Genomic DNA, 15,755 nt, shown 5'->3' with positions numbered 1-15,755 from the left:
TGTCATCAGCGATGTTTAAGGGTTCCAAATTTTCCATGTTTTCACCATTACTTGTTATTTCCCATTTAAAAAATTATAACCATCCTTGTTGAGTAAGTAGTACTATTTCATTGTGGTTTTGATTTGCATTTCTCCAGTGGCAAAGACTATGTGAGCATCTTTTCATGTGCTTGTTGACCATTTGTATGTACTCTTTGGAGAAAGGTCTGTTCACATCCTTTGTCCTTTTTAAAAAGTTATTTGTCTTTTTGTGGTTGAGTTATGAGAGTTGCTTACTTTCTGGATACTAAACCCTTGATTTGCAAACATTTTCTTTTATTCTGTGGGTTGTCTTTTTATTTTGTTGATAGTATCCTTTCGGTGTACAAAAGTTTTAAATTTTGAATAAGTCCAATTTATCTATTTTTTTCTTTTGTTGCTAGGGCTTTTAGTCATATTTAAGAATCCATTGTCAAATCTGAAGTCATGAAGATTGATCTGTGTGTTTTCTTCTAACAGTTTTATAGTTTTAGCTCTTGCATTTAAGTTGTTGATCCTTTTGAGTTAATTTTTGTCCACAGGTTTGATAGAGAGGTCAACTTCGTTCTTTTGCATGTGGATGTCCACTTACTATCATTTATTGCAGACTGTTCTTTCCTCATTGAATGGTCTTGGCACCCTTGTCAAAAATCAGTTGACCATAGAAGTATGGGTCTATTTCTGTATTCTCACAGTTCTATTCCGTTGGTCTTCATGTCTCTTCTTATGCCTGTAGCACACTGTTTTGATCATTGTAAGCCTTGTAGTAAGATTTGAAGTCGAGAAGTGTGATCCTTCAGCTTTGTTCTCCTTTTTCAGTACTGTTTGGCTACTTGCAATGCTTTGTAATTCTATGTGAATTTGAGGTTCAGCTTTTTTATTTCTGCAAAAAAAGGCCTTTGGAATTTTGATAGAGATTACATTGAATCTGTAGATTTATTTTAGGGGGAAGCTTTCAGTCTTTCACTCTTAAGTATGATGTTAGCCATGGGCTTTTCATAAATGCCCTTGTTTTTCTTTTAAGTTAAACAAATTTTTCTAATTGGAATTAATTGCAAAACTTGAAGCTAATTTAAAAATTTTGCCAGTTTTATGGGAAGTAGTCTCAAAATTGAGAACAGAAGTAGTTTTTACATGTTAGTAATTTTTGTATTTAGTGGTTACATGGTCAGGAATATACAGAAAACATTTATGGTAAAGGGGGAAAAAAGGAGACAGGGCCTTCAGACCTCCTCATTGAGTACAGGGTTTTACACCCTGAACTGTTGCAGTTGACAATTATATCTACTTCTAAGGCTTCACTTTTATTATTGGCTTGTGAAAAAGTACATATTGAGACTTCTAAATTTAAAGTTTTTCATGTGTTAATTTTTTTTCTTGATTTGAAATACATGTTCATAAATACTAGTTTTGTTTGTTTTGTTTTGTGTTCCCTGAGGCTTACACAAGAGGATAAGGATCATGGACCAATGGCTACATCAGAAATTGCTCAGAAAAATGGAAACTTTTTTTTTTCTTCTTATCAAAATGGAAGTGCCCTTAGAGTTATAATACATATTGTTCTTGCATTTGGTAAACTGCCTTATTACTTGAATTTCTGTAGATATTTTAATGGCATTCAGATAGGTTTTGGGCAAATTAAAAAAAAAATTATTTATTTATTTTGAGAGAGTTAGGGACGGGTAGAGAGAGAGAGAATCCTAGGCAGCCTCCGCCCTGTGGGGGCACTTCCCCATATGGGGCTCCATCTCGCAAACCAAACTGTGAGGTCAGGATCTGAGCCCAGATCAAGAGTCGGATGCTTAACCGACTGAACCACCCAGGCGCCTCTGTGCAAAATATTTTTGATAGACCAGGTCTGGGAAGTATCGTTTTGTAGAGAGGCAGGAGATATTACCTTTTTTACTCATTTCAGATATTTTCAGTTTTCTTAAATAGTTTTGGGAAAGAACCCAAGAGTCCTATTAGATAATTTTGCTTCTTTAAGTCTTGCCAGCAACTCCCCCTCCCTCCCTGCCCCGAATCTTTTGTGCCATGTTTAGCTAATGCATTAAGTGAGACTTTTAAATCAAAGATAAGGAAGAGGAAAGATTATCTGTGAATCATTGTGTTGCCTGAAACTATTTTTTTTTGCGTTAAACAAATTATATCCTTCTCTCCAACCTCTCTGGAGTATAAAACATAGTGTAATGATTTGTTGTGTCTGAATATAGTTGATTTTTGACGTACAGTAGTATATCCATGGCCTCACCAGTCAATGGAGGGCAGGTGTTTCCTCTTGGAAGATAGTTTGCCTATATATATTTATAAACTTATACATATATAAATATATATAATAAAAATGTGTATAAATATAAAATAAATGAGACTGTTCTGAACAAGAGCAGGATGTGTGTGTGTGTGTGTGTGTGTGTGTGTGTGTGTGTATGTTTTAGTCAGGGTTCTCCAGAGGAGCAGAACCAGTAGAAGATAGATATTTATATATATCTCCATTTTTAAAATGTATTTATGTATATTTATTTTTTATTATTTATATGTTGTTTTATAATGTAATACAATGTAATGTAATGTTATTTATTATTACATATATATGCACATACGTGTGTGTGTGTGTGTGTGTGTGTAGAGAAAGAGGAAGTAGGAAGAAAGATGTATGAAAAATTAGCTCACCTGGTTATGGAGTTTGAGAAATCTCATGATCTGTTCTCTGCAAGACTGAGACTCAGGAAAGCCAGTTGTGTCATTCAGTCTGAGTCTGAAGGCCTGAGAACCCAGGGGAGCTGAGGGTGTAAATCCCAGTCCTAGGGCCACAGAAGATGAGATGTCCTACCTAGCTCAGTGAGGTAGGCAAAAAAGGGGTGAGTTCCTCTTCCTCTGCTTTTTGTTTTATTCAGGCCCTCAACATATTGGGTGATGCCCACCGACATTGGAGAGGGCAATCTGTTTTACTGAGTCCATCAGTTCACATTCTAATCTCATCTGGAAGCACCCTCACAGACACATCCTGAAACAGCGTTGTCCCTGGCCACGTTGGCCCATAAAATTAGCCATCACATTGTAATTAGTAGAAGGGGTTGATATCTATTATGATGCTTTTTTAATTTTAGTGTCTTTGGGGTAAAGAGAGCATGTAGATGGAGAAGAATCCGGTGAGTTTAGAAACCACCCATTCTCTTGACTTAGATCACTTGAATTTGGAACATCTGCTTTGACCCTGTTATCAGTATGTTTCTTATTTCTTTACTTCCCTTTATAATTCTCTATAATTGTATTATTTTTTAATGTTTATTTTTGAGAGAGAGAGAGAGAGAGGGAGGGAGGGAGGGAGGGAGGGAGGCAGTGGGAGGGGTACAGAGAGAGGGAGACAGCGAATCCAGGCTCTGCCCGGTTGGCGCAAAGCCTGATGTGGAGCTCCAACTCACAAACCGTGAGTTCCTGACCTGAATTGAAGTCGGATGCTCAACCGACTGAGCCACCCAGGCACCCCTCCATCATTATATATGTGTGTGTGTGTGTATGTGTGTGTATATTATATATATATATATACACACACATACACACACACACAAATATACAAAATATATATATATACACATAATATATAATATATGTATAATATACATATATATGTATATATATATATTTGTATTTGTATTTATATTTATGTTTTATTCATTTTTAAGAGAGAGAGAAAGAGAGGGAAAGAATGAGTGGGGGAGGGGCAGAGGGAGATGGAGACATAGAATTCATGAAGCAGGCTCCGGGCTCAGGCTCCAGGCTCTGAGCTGTCAGCACAGAGTCCAACATGGGACTCGAACCTGTGAACCCCGAGATCATTGACCTTGAGCCGAAGTCAGACGCTTAACAGACTGAGCCATCCAGGTACCCCATGATTATATTCTTGATAATTTATGAAACCAAACAAAGACTCTTGTGTTGCTATTTTTGCTGAAGTGATATAAACATTTACCTACATTTATGGGTGTGTAGATGAATGTGGACACATTCAAAGGGATGGCACATTTTGAGAACCTTTTATTGAGCAGAGACTATCAACTTATTTGTCTTCTGACATGAATTCTTGGTTGTTTTAACTTTTTAAAGGGAAACATTAAATGGCCAGTGGAGGTGAGTGGACAGCACCTCACTGTGGTGGTTGTTCACTGGCTTGACCATCATCTACACTCTGAACATGGGCTTTGCAGGTTCTGAAACCTGATTTCCTTGCTTCATCCAGAGCTCATGACCTCATTCATGCCAATGAATTTCATAAGGTATTGATTCCTCAAAAGCCTGTTTATTAATTTACATGGGGAGATGGGCCTTTACAGAAAGTCCAGTTATACTCACTGTTTGGAGTATTTTTTGTGTTGATAATCTAAGTACTGAACAACATCTACGTATTGAACAATGTCTTACCAATAGTAAAAACGTTGACTAGTGCATTAAATGATGATATGATGATTTACACAGATAGAAAAATAAACTTATGTTAAAGATTTTATTTAACTCATAATAAATTAGAGAATCAGGCAAATGGTATAACTGATTCAGAGGGAAAAAAATCAAAAGCCCTGCAAATTGGTCTGAAGTAAAGGAATGCTGAAATGGATTGCAAGTGGAGACACAAGTGGCTTGTGGGTGAGGGGATTCTGTGGAGCCCTCTACCTGATGGGATGGAATCTGCATGTGAGCTGTGAAATTTCACATACAGTGGGAATGCGATGAGGTGGAAGGGTGTGCTGTAAACAATTCCTCTTTTTCCTTGTTTTTTCTTTCCATGTATCACTGTGAACATATGTTGTGAATTATGATGAGTGGGAGTCAGAGGGTATTTGAGGGCAGTTCTTCCTCTTGGGACCGTCTTGGAGCTAACTGAACCTTTAGAGTTGTACCATCACTTTGTTAATGAATGTGGGCATTTCAAAATAATTTGGTTTTAGATCATTTAAATAATTGGTTATACACAGGTCCAGATTTGGATTTTCTTAAAGAAGTTGATAATTTTCTTTTGGGCACTAGGTCCTTTCATGGAAAGCTGTGGTTACTCGGAGTATGGCTGCAAGGAGCAGTAATAAATGTAATCTGGTTTTGTATGCTTTTCTTTTATAAACATGTAATTATTAAAATTGCTTAGAATTGTTGGAAGGCCTTGTTGTGGGATTGGAAAAAGCCCATGCTTTATGATAATCTGAATTACTTACTTTATTCCCAGGGACATTTAAGTATTAATGATTTTATAACCTTTCTTTGAATCTTTCTGAACATGTATGTTAGTGTATATTTAAATGAATAATTTAAACATTAACATACTTGTATTATACAACTGGGTGCAGTATTTCTCTCAGCCAGAATAAATGTTGAATGATTTTTTTCTGATAGATGATTTCTCCTAATATTGCCTAATATTGCCCTCTAGTGAATTCATCCGTTCAGATAGGAAATTTATGAGAGTAATTAGGACAGTGAGAACTTCAAAAGGAACATTCTGGTAATTAGAATTGTTCTGTATGCCTTGTTGGTATAGCAAGTTTCTGTCTCTGGAAATATTTAAGCAAATATTTGATAATTTCCCATGACTCTTATTGTTGAAGTAAGTGAAATTGTTCCAGATACTTCTAAAATCTACTTCAACTTCAAGGTTCTAGATTCCGTATGAGTTATTAGTCTTCAGTCAATAAATACTGAACATCCACATAGTGTTAGCGCTGTCCTGAGGGTTGTGAAGTTTTCAAAAGTAGTGTTAGGGGCGCCTGGGTGGCGCAGTCGGTTAAGTGTCCGACTTCAGCCAGGTCACGATCTCGCGGTCCGTGAGTTCGAGCCCCGCGTCGGGCTCTGGGCTGATGGCTCAGAGCCTGGAGCCTGTTTCCGATTCTGTGTCTCGCTCTCTCTCTGCCCCTCCCCCGTTCATGCTCTGTCTCTCTCTGTCCCCAAAATAAATAAACGTTGAAAAAAAAAATTAAAAAAAAAAAAAAAAAAAGTAGTGTTAGTGAAGTGACTTCAAGTAACTTTTTAATATACCAGTTTGAAGAAAACAATAGTCGCTAACCTTTGCTGCATATTTACTCTGTCCCTGGAGCTACTCAGAATCTACCCTGTGTCATTTAAGCTTCACAATAATCATGAGGTAGGTAGCATTTTTAGTGCTATTTTACCAATGTAGAAATTGAGACCCAGCGAGGTTAAATAATTTGCCTAAAGTCATACAGTAAGTGGTGAAAGCAGGAAGGACCAGCTTATATTAAATAGTGGGTAGGTAAAGGTACACTGTTATTGTTTATAGGTTGGCAGCTCTCTGATGAGGTATTTAGTTGTCTGTAACAAGCTACCTTGGATTACTTTTGGATACATTATCTTTACATTGCCACACTTCATATGTGTGGTTTCTTGTTCCCTTCAGTCACAGAAATGGTAGTTTTATAGTTTGCACCTAACTTTTTTAGTCCATTTAAGGTTATTGGCCCATTACATACTTAAAGACTTATTTGACAGAATGATACAGTCTTTCCTTCCTAGTTTACCTCCTGTAAAACATCCATTATTTAAAGCTTAGAGACTCCCGTGCTCATTCTTGTGCTTAACAATTCTTTGAGGACGTTTTTGACTTTTAACGTTTCTTTTGGCCACTTATCATCATCTTCATTGGATTTCAAGGCTAATATAGCTCTTGTCCTTTGGTTTTCCTCACCCAGACTTATCCTCACCCAGACTTAGTAGAAATTGACTTCTCCATTTGTTGGTAAATTAATTTCATCAAGTTGGGATCTGGTTTTTTTGTTACCCTGAATTCTACCTATTTGTGGTATACTAGGTTCAGTGTTAGTTGTACGGAGACAATGTAGGATACATCTTCACTATAATTATTGGAAAGAAAAGGTGAGCCACAAGAAACGGAATGTTATGTTGTGATATAAAGGTAGATTTTTCTCATTTCTGGAAACTTTGTTATCCATTCTGAAACTATTTCTTTGCTCCAAAACTTTTGTATGCGGTTCCTAACTTGTATATAATATGTTGTAGATTAGTGTGACCTTAATGGCCTGAATACTCCCGAAGCACCATCTCTCCTTTAGTTCCGTGTGACCTAAGGACTAGATGTTATCAACATGCCCCTTTATCTTTCCATTTAGAGTGAGAAATGAGAGAGAATGTGAGAAGGAATGGGATAGGTAGCTTTCCTAATGGAAGGGGAGTTGCTCGGAATTGCCCACCCCAGGATTTTAAAAAGTCCAGAAGGACTGAATGGGGCTGCAGTGAAGAACATTTCAGTGAATGTAGGAACTTAGAAAAATTCCATGTGATTGTGCTTTCTGGTGAAAACAGACCTACTTTTTAGGGTTTCTTGAGATTTTGTGATCCCCTGCCCCTACCTCATTTCTCTTTGTCTTTCTCCTCCCAGAATTTTTTATAGCATTGAAAATCTCAAGGGCTTGCATAAGGGGTAGAAATTATGGGATAAGTTGTGGTCTGAATTCTGTGGCCCAGGATCTGGGAACATAAAGTGAAGAGTATTGGTGAGGGATTAAAAAATAGGCATAAGCTGGTCACAGAGGCATTTTGAAGAAAAGACAGGGAGATAGGAGTTAACATGAGATGGGGGGTATTAAGATAGAGTTTTATAAATTATTATTTGAAGTTAGGTGTTTGTTCATAGTAGTTAAAGACTGTGTTGTTATTAGTGCTATTTTTAGGTATGTTTAAGTAAAGTTGGCTTTTTCAGGCTGATCTGAAAACGTGGTTACTGTGTATTATATAATTTCTATGAGAAAGTGCATTCTGAATTCCAAACCACTGATTTAAAAGCAAAGTTTTGGAATGCTACCTGTTCATAATTTGGGACTGTTGTCTCTGTCCATATTTTGTCAGAATTACTAATTTGAGACATTTCTAATCTGGGAACCAAAATTTTATTTGACCGTAAATTAAATAAACCTCTCTGGAATAATGATACGTATAAAAATAAATGACTTCTACCCCAAACCTCATAATCTCATCGAATGCCACAAGTTAGAGAAGATTACATTTATTTAAAAAGTTTTTATTGAAGTAGCTTTGGTAACCAGATACTACAGTAATATTTGGCATAGTGTTTGTAACTTAAGACTTGGTTTTGTATTATGTAAGCATTAAAAAATACCTTTTAAGATTTAAATGGACTTCTGAGTGCTGATCATGTCACATAGTAAAGGGGAAATCAGGCCTTCTGAGATCCAGTTGGATTGCCCAATTGCTGTGTTTCTTTGACTAAGTCATTTTCCTCTTCTGGGCCTTAGCTTCTTCATCTACAAAATAAGAGCATTCATTAGCAGCATTATTCATAATAGCTAAAACCTGGAAAACATTCTAACATCTAACAGAATAGATAAATTTTGGTATATATTTACAGTTAAATACTATACAGCAATGGAAAAGAATGGGCCATTCCCACAGGTATTAATATGGATGAATTTTGCACATATAACTTTGAGGTAACCAGATACAGAAGAGTATATACTTGTTGATTTCATTTCAGTAAAGTTAAAAAACAGCACTAACTATAGTCCTAGGAGTCAAATAGTGGTTACAGTTAGATTGGGGGTAGTTAATGATTGGGAGGGAGCATGCATGAAGGAGGCTTCTGGGTTGCAGTAATTTGTGTCTTGATCTGGGTATACTTTGTAAAAAGTCATCAAACTGTATACTCATAGGAGTTGTGCCCGTCACTGTGCTTTACTGTGTGCTTCAGTTTAAAAAAGGCTGAAACTGTGCACTAAAACAGAATACAAAAAAAAAAAAAAAAAGTAAAAGAAACAAGGTTTGAACAAGGTTCAAAACCTCAGCTGTGACACTAAAATTATTTTAGGCAATTCATTGACTTCCCTGAGTCTTAATGATTCTATAAGGTGGAAATAATACCTGCTTTCTGTATTTCAGTTGAAGTAAACATTGGAACACATGTTGGAGACTAGGAAATACTCTCTGAATGTAAGATGACATTTTTTCTGTTATTCTTTTGTATTACTTGTATTTCTTGTATGGTTATAACTTTTAAATAGAAAGGACTCCGTATAAATTCAAAAACAATAAAAGGACCAAGAATTGAAAGACATTGTGATCAACTCAACCATATTTATTTATACCCGCTTTTGGATTCCTGAAAAAACATAAAATGGCAGTCGCAGTTCATCTGATCTTCCCCATTTTTTATACTAAGCCATTCAGCAAGTAGTAATTGAGCTCTTTCTGAGTGTGCTGGGTTTTATGCTGAGGCTATAATCGTGAGCAGTATCAGTACGGTTCTCACAACCATAAAACTGTAAAACTAAAATTCTGGAGGGAGTTTCAGGCCTAAAACAGGAAAACAGATGAATGAACAAAGTAACCACAAGTTGTAATGAGAGTCATAAAAGATGCGATCAGGATTGAGGCAGGAGAAAAAGTAGTGCTCTCACTACTACTAACTACTAACTGCTAACTACTAACTACTACTAACTAGGTCAGCCTTAGTGACAGCTTCTTTAAGGGGACAACACCAAGTTGACACCTAAAAAGAAGAAAGGAAGGTAGTTAAGCCAAAGTCTGAAAAGACCATTTTAGGCATTGTGATCAGTTTGTACAAAGCCCCAAGGCAGGAAGTAGCCTGTGAGAGAACCAGCTGGGAGAGAGCCCTTGGAATGTGGGCGAAAGGGAATGAGAGGTGATATACTTGGAAAGGTGAGGGTGGGAGCCAACCTAGGTAAGACTTGTAGATTTTGGGTAAAAATTTGATTTTTATTCTAGGCTCAGTGGAAAACCATTAAAGGGTCTTAAACAGGGAAATAATAATCAGGTTCCCATTTTTGTTTGTTTGTTTTTGTTTTGTTTTGTTTTGTTTTATTTTGCCACAATACAGAGAAAGGACTGGCTGTAGGTGGGGATATGGTTTGGCCAAGACTGAAAGAGAGGAAGTCAGTAATAGTTCAAGCAAAAGATGATGATGGCCTGGGTTAAGGTGGTGGCAGTGGCAATTGATGCAAAATGTTAGATTTAGGATGTATATTTGGAGATAAAGTTGACAGAACACTTGCTGATTTTATTGGATTTTGGGAGTGTGAGGGAAAGGAAAGAATGAAAGGTAAGTCCTGGGTTTCTTGGTAGAGAATTGGGGTAGATGCTGATGCCATTTACAGAGATGGAGAAAAATGATTGCTGAGTGGACAGAGAGGAAGGGACAGGAATAATATATTTATTCTGGATGTGTTCAGTTTGACAGAACTTTTAAACACCCAGGTGTCAGGTAACCAGCTGAATCTGAGAGCCTGGAGCTCAAGAGGAGAAGGTTGGGTTGGAAATACCTTTCAGAAAGGTCAGCACGGGGATAATGGAGAGGAAGGAGGGAGGGGAAAGAGGATGGAGAGAAGATGACCAGTGTCCCAGTGGTAGGAAGCCCCAGCATTTAGAGGTCCCATAGAGGAGAGGAGGAGCCAACCAAGGGGACCAGGAGAGAGGAGCCAGCGAGGTCAGAGGCAGACCAGGAGAATGGTGTCACAACAGCCAGCAGAGGCTAGCATTTCAAGGAGGAGGTGGCCATTCATGTGGAATGCTGAGAGGTGGAGTAGAGCGAGGACAAAGAAGTGGCCAATGGGTTTGGCAGCGTGACAAGTGGGCTTTTGTGGGGCGCCTGGGGGGCTCAGTCCGTTGGGCATCCAGCTTGGGCTCAGATCATGATCTCGTGCTCTGTGAATTCAAGCCCTGCGTCAGGCTCTGTGCTGACAGCTCGGAGCCTGGAGTCTGCTTCAGATTCTGTGTCTCCCTCTCTCTCTGCCCTTCCCCTGCTCACGCTCTGTTTCTCTTTCAAAAGTAAATAAACATTAAAAATTAAAAAAAGAAAGTGGACTTTTTTCCTGAAGTAGTTTAAGTGGAAAGGTAGAGGCTGAAAGCTGGACTGTAGTTGACTGAAGAGGAAATGGGAAGTGAGGGATCATGCACTGTGATGCATTTTCCTTGACGTGTATGAGGAATCTTAAAAATCCATTCAGCAAACTTGGGGGTGGGGGTGCTTCCCCCACCCTCACCCTACCCCACTCCCTTAAGTGGCTGTAGGAGGTTAGCATTGGCCTTTAGCCTCCCAGTACTTTTCCTTTGGTTACCATTCGATTGTTCATTTAAAAGCTTCTGAATTTCAGGGGCAGCTGGGTGGCTCAGTCAGTTGAGCCTCCGACTTTTGATTTCAGCTCAGGCCCTGATCCTAGGGTCATGGGATCTAGCCCTGTGTTGGTTCCACGTTAAGTGGAATGAGATTCTCTCTCTCCTTCTGCCCCTCTCCCCAACTCGTGTGCTCTCTCTGAAAAATGAAATGAAATGAAATAAAATGATTTTAAGAGCTTCTGAATTTCATAGGTGGCTTCCACTGTAGAGTTAAATGTTCAATCTGTGTTAACTTCTAGAGTTAGTATTCTATTAAATTAAAACTTGGAGTATTTACCTTTTCAGGAAAGTAATTATAAGCCTTGGGAATTATGCAAGGACTATTTCATCTTGAAACACTTAGAAATTCATTTTGGTTTTTTGTAATTACAGTGTTTCAGTAGGAGAGACATCTAAACAGGGATTGCATTTGCCAGTTATGTACATGTTCTTGTTCTAAACTAAGCACTGTTTCTGCGGTTTGGACTTTTCCTTTATAAATAGAATTTTAATCCATGTAGGTTAAATTTTTTCCCAGACATGTTATAATTAGCACTGGCTACAACTTAATCCTAAAATGTATGTAAGAAATTTAATAATATTTTATAAGCACTCCTTCCATTAAATGAAAGCAAGTAGAAATTTTTTGAATATTTAAAAAATCCTCTGTTTTTCCATAATAGTGTGGAAAGCTAGTATGGCCACTTAAAAAGAAGCAATCATGTTGCCTGCTTGGTCCTGTCACTGGGAATATTACTTACATTTTGCAGTCACTTGGTCTTACATACCATGACAGCTCATTCATAAATTCTTTTCATTGTACCATGCATTAATGCAGTTATCTAGAAAAAAATTATTGTAGGATCTTACTTTCCAAATGTGATTGGTCTGTCAATTCAGGCCCACTGCACTGACCAACACACAGACTTCCTTAAATTCTAAGGACAGGCAGTTTGGATTATAGGAGATTGTTCAGGAGAGTTGTTAAGAAGCATCTTCTGGAATAAGACCCGTCTGGGATCTTAGTTTTTTTACTTTCTAGGTAATCAAAAACAAGGAAAGTTTGAAAACTGTTACAGCCAGCAAGAGACAGTGTGCACATGTGCACATGCGGGAGGGGCAGAGAGAATCCCAAGCAGTCTCCACACCAGCAACACAGAGTCTGACATGGGGCTTGAACCCACAAACTGAGATCATAACCTGAGCCGAAACCGAGTTGGATTCTTAACCAACTGAGCCACCCAGATGCTCTTTAATTAAACCCTTAATGGATTTTAAAGGCAATTCTGCTTTTCTTTTCGCAACCTTGAAGACAACAGGCAGTGTGGTGTATGGGAAAGAATATCGAACTAGGAATTAGACCTCACTTTAAGTCCCTAGTTTGGCTCTAAATAGTGAGGTTTGGGGCAGTTTCTTTCACCTTTAGACACTTTGTTTTCTTAGTGGTAAAATGAGAGAGTTGGACTAAATGATGTTTAACTGTGAAATTGACTTCCATTGACATCTAGGTGAGAAATGTACTCAGAGCATTTTGGGAGGATTTACCCTTGCAGGGTTGTCTCACAAGAAAATTGTCATTGCCTTATGTTTACATCTCATTTTCAATCAACCATGTATTATGTTTCTTGATGATTCATCATATTCTCTATAGCAGGATGTGACTCCTAAATTGCTCGAAAACCTCAAAACGGCTTTCCAGGTTTGAAGATTTGTTGCCATTCATTGAGGATGATCACTAGAACGTGCTAAAGGTTTTATAGGAATTTCTCAAAAAGGAGTTTGAAAGATATTTTAAGCGTAGTGTTGTTGGAGTGAGTATTGTAACCTCCCAAGTCTGTCTTTTTGTAAATTTTTTTTTTTATGTTTTACTTTATATTGGAGAGAGAGAGCATGAGCAGGGGAGGGGCAGAGAGACAGAGACAGAATCTGAAGCAGGCTCCAGACTCAGAGCCCGGCACAGGGCTCGAACTCACAAACCACGAGATCATGACCTGAGCCAAAGTTGGATGCTTAACCGACTGAGCCACCCAGGCACCCCCACGTCTGTTTTTTTGAATCTTATAGGTCTCATTTGGAAATAATGATTTTTCATGTTTTTTTTTTTTTTTTAAGTTGATTTACTTTATAGGCTTTCATTGTACTCTGTGGCCCTAGATTTGAGACTCCTAGTTTAAATTTTTAGTGTTTTCTCAGTGTCTTATAACTCTTAGCTTTACTATTTAAAAAAAAATTTTAATGTTTATTTATTTTCTGAGAGAGAGAGTGTGTGAGAGACTGGGGGAGGGGCAGGGGGAGAGGGAGACACAGAATCCAAAGCAGGCTCCAGGCTATGAGCTGTCAGTACAGAGCCTGCGCGGGGCTTGAACTCATGAACCACAAGATCATGACCTGAGCCGAAGTCAGATTCTTAACTCACTGAGTCACCTAGGTGCCCCTCTTAGCTTTACTATTAACCAGTATTTTTTAAATTGTAATTTTAAGATAGTAGCACTAGAAGAGTATTATGGGCAAGAGCTGTGTTGTGCAGTATAGAATCCCCAGTGCAGATGTAGTTTCTGTTTCTTTGTCCACAAGCTTAGGGGAATGCTAAAGCTTATCCATAAATTTACTAAATCTTAGCCATCAAATTTTAATATAACTAAAACTGGTATGACGAGCATGTTCCAGTATGTGAATGTTTGCCTAAGTGTGTATGATTTAGTAACATATTTGCCAGACTCTTAAAAAAATATATTTATTTTGAGAGAGAGCAAGCTTGAGCAGGGGAGGGGCAGAGAGAGAACGAGAGAATCCCACGCAGGCTCCATGCTTCTGGCTGGCAGCCCAACAAGGTGCTTGATACCACAAACCATGAGATCATGACCTGAGCCAAAATCAAGAGTCAGGTGCTCAAAACACTGAGCCACCTAGGCACCCCTGCCAGATATTTTTAAAAAGTGATTACATTTTTAAAGATTTAAATTGAACTATTTATCAAATACTATTTCATTTTGCTAAATGTGTGGTAAATTAGGGGCGCCTGGGTGGCTCAGTGGGTTAAGTGTCCGACTTCTGCTCAGGTCATGATCTTGCTGTCTGTGGGTTCAAGCCCTGCGTCGGGCTCCGTGCTGATGCCTCAGAGCCTGGAGCCTGCTTCGGATTCTGTGTCTCCTTCTCTCTCTGCCCCTCCCATGCTTGCGCTCTGTCCCTGTCTCTCAATAATAAATAAATATTAAAAAAAAAGTTAAAAATAAATGTGTGGTAAATTAAATTTTAGCAAACCGAAATTTATTTACAGACATAATTTTTCAGATATTTTGCCATAGAAATCGTGTGTATGTGTTAAATTTTTAAAAAGTAATGTCTCAGTTAAGCAGGAAGTATTTTAGAACCTGACTAATTAAATTATCCAAACTAACAGACTGCCGTGTGGTAGAAGTTTGTTTGTTTATTTAATTTGTTTATTTATTTATTTATATTTTGAGAGAGAGAGAGAGGTGGGGTAGGGGAGTGGAAGAGAAAATCCAAATTAGGCTCCACGCACCTGCCTGGATTCCAATGCAGGGCTGGAACTCACGAACTGTGAGATCATGACCTTGAGCTGAAATCAAGAGTCAGATGCTTAACTGACTGAGCCACCTAGGCGGCCTGGTAGAAGTATTTAAAAAAAAAAAAAAAAATTTTTTTTTTTAACATATATTTATCTTTGAGAGACAGAGACAGAGCATGAGCAGGGGAGGGGCAGAGAGAGAGAAGGAGACACAGAATCTGAAGCAGGCTGCAGGCTCTGAGCAAGCTGTCGGCACAGAGCCTGATGCCGGGCTCGAACCCACAAACTGAGATCATGACCTGAGCCGAAGTCGGATGCTCAACCGACTGAGCCACCCAGGCGCCCCAGAAGTATTTTTTGATAATAATTCTACTTAGGCTGATCTTTCTCCAATGAATACTTGAATATTTTCCATGGAAAGCATTGTGATAAGAAATAATATGACTATTGGAAAGCACTCACTTTAGAAATTATCAGCAGATGTTTTCTTTGCATGATTGATTTCATCTAGTTTGGTCACCCCTTAGCTGATCTAAGCTGACTAGAAAGATGCAGGGCTAACATTTGCACAACCGTTGGGAACTTCCTGAGGCATGCACTGGGTTTCCAGTAAATGGAATTTGCACCTCTTATCTTTCCTCTGCCAGGTTTTCCTATCTTTAAGGAGGCATGCTGTGCAGTGTTATCCTTTTCAAACTTTGCATTAGTGGTATACAGGGGAAAAAGTAGAAAGAGTGATTTTTGTAGAAGTTTGGTTTAATAGAGGCTCAGAATTGGCTTTCTGTCTTGAATAAGCACATATTTCCATTGGTCGTAAGTAGTTCTCAGTGTTCACTTTCTTTAGTGTTTCACACTCCTTTGTTCCAAGTAAAATTCTTATTTTTATCTCCTAGTTGAATGATGACATTTGAATGTCTCTAACAAAGACATTCTTTATTACTGTTTAAAAAAAATTTTTTTTTAACATTTATTTATTATTGAGAAACAGAGAGAGACAGAGCATGAGTGTGGTAGGGGCAGAGAGATGGGGGGGGGGGGGCACAGAATCCAAAGCAGGCTCCAG

General features: G+C 38.2%; 1 protein-coding gene across 5 annotated transcripts in view; it reads left to right on the top strand.

Moving 5' to 3' along the window:
• LCLAT1 (lysocardiolipin acyltransferase 1) overlaps nucleotides 1-15,755 on the top strand; it is a 185,314-nt gene that overhangs the window by 22,726 nt on the left and 146,833 nt on the right. Inside the window, exon 1 of one of the 5 annotated variants that reach the window (XM_045447263.1) lies at nucleotides 8,960-8,982. The exons of the other annotated variants lie outside the window; for them this stretch is intronic. The gene's annotated coding sequence lies outside the window, so the exon portion shown is untranslated. Of the gene's footprint in view, nucleotides 1-8,959; nucleotides 8,983-15,755 lie in introns of those variants that run through there. 5 annotated transcript variants of the gene reach the window in all.

The sequence above is a fragment of the Leopardus geoffroyi genome, chromosome A3 (assembly GCF_018350155.1).
Source record: "Leopardus geoffroyi isolate Oge1 chromosome A3, O.geoffroyi_Oge1_pat1.0, whole genome shotgun sequence".
In the NCBI taxonomy this organism is placed as follows: domain Eukaryota; kingdom Metazoa; phylum Chordata; class Mammalia; order Carnivora; family Felidae; genus Leopardus; species Leopardus geoffroyi.
Note: the sequence above shows the minus strand (reverse complement) of the source record. Positions and strands in the feature narration are given on the sequence as shown.